The following is a 2549-nucleotide window of genomic DNA, read 5'->3' as shown; positions in this document are numbered from 1 at the left end:
GTTCGAATCCTGGTGGGGGATGAAATTTTCACTGCCAGTATTTGGTCGCCCTAGGGAGCAGAGATATTGGCGTAAAGTTCCTAATCACTAGTCTTTGCTAAACAATAAACTGGTAGCCAAGATCGCAGGAATTCTTTTTATTCCATGATTACCGGTTTCGGCGAAACTAAAACCGCCAACATCGGATCTAGGGATGACAGAAAACATTATAAAAAAGGGATTGTATTCCACTTATATAACATGGTTCACTGTTGCTTCAATGTCTTTAGTATTTTTAACGAGGTCCTATAGAGCCCTTTGAAGCAACACTGAACAACGGGAACGCAGTCAACTATTTTATGAATATGGGGCGAATGTGCTATTTTAGGACGATAGGCAAGCCCACCAGTTTTACGTTTTCTTGGTTTTGGTCCGGTGACCGCCTCGTACACCACAGAACAGGGTTTTTTACGACTACATAAGTATATAGTCGACGTAATGTGGCATAACTGTTTGATATTGGTTTTTTTATATGACTGTGGTCCATTTACATGAGGCTGCCACATAACTGTACTTCTTATATTAAGTGGTTCTGTTAAGACCAAAATCCATAAGCTCATACGCAATGTGTATTTTATTGGTATGTTTTTTAATACAAGACCAGACGGATATGCAGTTGCTTAACCCTGCAGTTTTTTTAAATTTATATATGATTTTTGGTAGGTTTTACATATGACCAGACAGATGCGTACTTGTGTAACTCGGCAGACTCAGAATTATGTACAAGCCCTAGTGACGTAGTGTTACCACACACGCAGAGCCTGTTATGACGCGAGCTGTGACAGTCATTGGCGCCTCTTCTGCTAGCGCCATCTCGCGACGCGGCCTGTGGTGTAAGAACAGAGTCGGAGTTGCGGCAGTACCTAGCTTGCGCTTGTATGTGATGGAGACACTTAACATTTATAATGTCATCTCTCTCGGACGCCTATGTGCTACGTATGACAATTTTGTAAAGCCTGTGTGTTATGGGCAACTATTAATGTGACCATTGTCTGCCTTGATGTTCTTACCTGTATGTGTCCTAAGGTATGTACCTAAATTTATACGTATACATGTTATATAAGTGGAATCGAATCCCACTTTTATAGTGGTTTCTGTCCTCTCTAGATCCGTCGATGGCGGCTTTAGTTTCTCCGAAACCGGTAATCAAGGAACAAAAAGAATTCCTGCGATTTTGGGTACCAGTTTATTGTTTTACAACCATCTAGATCGCTCCCACATGAGCACAATGTGCTGCGTGCAAAACTAGTCTTTGCATCAATGTTATGGATGAAACGCCGAACGTATCCTTAACGCCTCTTGAAATGAAGACTTTTGTAACACTGTTGATGGTGATCCGTCGGATTGGGATGTTTAGCCCGGTGCCCCCCCCCCCCCCCCTGCATCAACACCGGGTTTCTACCTCACCCTCATCTCAACATTCTCATACAACACAATGATAACACTCCGCTACACGTGCATCATTTACACTGACGTACACTCTACGGACACCTATATGACAAGTCCCTCTTTTCCGGAGAGAAAGGAATCAATGCCCGCAGAAGCAGAATATTTTTCCAACAAGCAACTGAACCCAACCTGTGGGATACCCCAGCCAAAAATGTCTAACAACATTTACATTTATAACAATAAATCTCTCCGTGATGCACAACACCTCTCTTGCAGCGTTTGCCAACGGGGTTTGTTAAGCATCTCCGTAATCCTCTCGCCTCGACTAAATGGTACCGTGACGAACCACGCCGCTCTTCGATCATGTCTGTCCCTTCTAGTACGCGTCCCACACTGATGGGCAATAATTAAAGAGTCGATTGACCACGTATTTGGTCGGCCGATGGGGCCGAGCGGTTCTAGGCACTTCAGTCTGGAACCGCGCGACCGCTACGGTCACAGGTTCGAATCCTGCCTCGGGCATGGATGTGTGTGATGTCCTTAGGTTAGTTAGGTTTAAGTAGTTCTAAGTTCTAGGGGACTTATGACCACAGCAGTTGAGTCCCATAGTGCTCAGGGCCATTTGAACCTTTTTTTTTTTAATTTAAGTTTCACAAAAGATAAAACTATCAAAGTTGTCTACAGTGACACTGAATTATCTTTAATTACTTATCTAACTTGTCGTAAATTACAGTGGCTGATGTGGCTTCTCAATAACTATATAACAGGAAAATCATCGCGTTTCACATTTTTACTTCAAGTGGCAAACGTGAACAGCATGAGCTTTAATTGACGATCGACACTAGTATTACGCAAAAAGGGGATGTAACAGATGAGACTTCTGCAGTTCTGAGTCAAGCTTTATTAGCTGTCATGCAGCATCGCATGCTTTCATTACCTTGTCGGTGTTCGTCAGGGGACGGCGAGCAGCACAGCTCCGCTCACCTCGTCATCTCGAAAGTAACTCACTCCTAACTTCTCCTTACTACAATTTACCGAAGTTGGTTTAAAAAAATTATCTGGCTGTGTTTTCATCTGACCAATCAGGATCTCAATGTTAACCTTAAGCTCCGCCTACGAAA

The sequence above is a fragment of the Schistocerca gregaria genome, chromosome 5 (assembly GCF_023897955.1).
Source record: "Schistocerca gregaria isolate iqSchGreg1 chromosome 5, iqSchGreg1.2, whole genome shotgun sequence".
Lineage (NCBI taxonomy): Eukaryota > Metazoa > Arthropoda > Insecta > Orthoptera > Acrididae > Schistocerca > Schistocerca gregaria.
Note: the sequence above shows the minus strand (reverse complement) of the source record.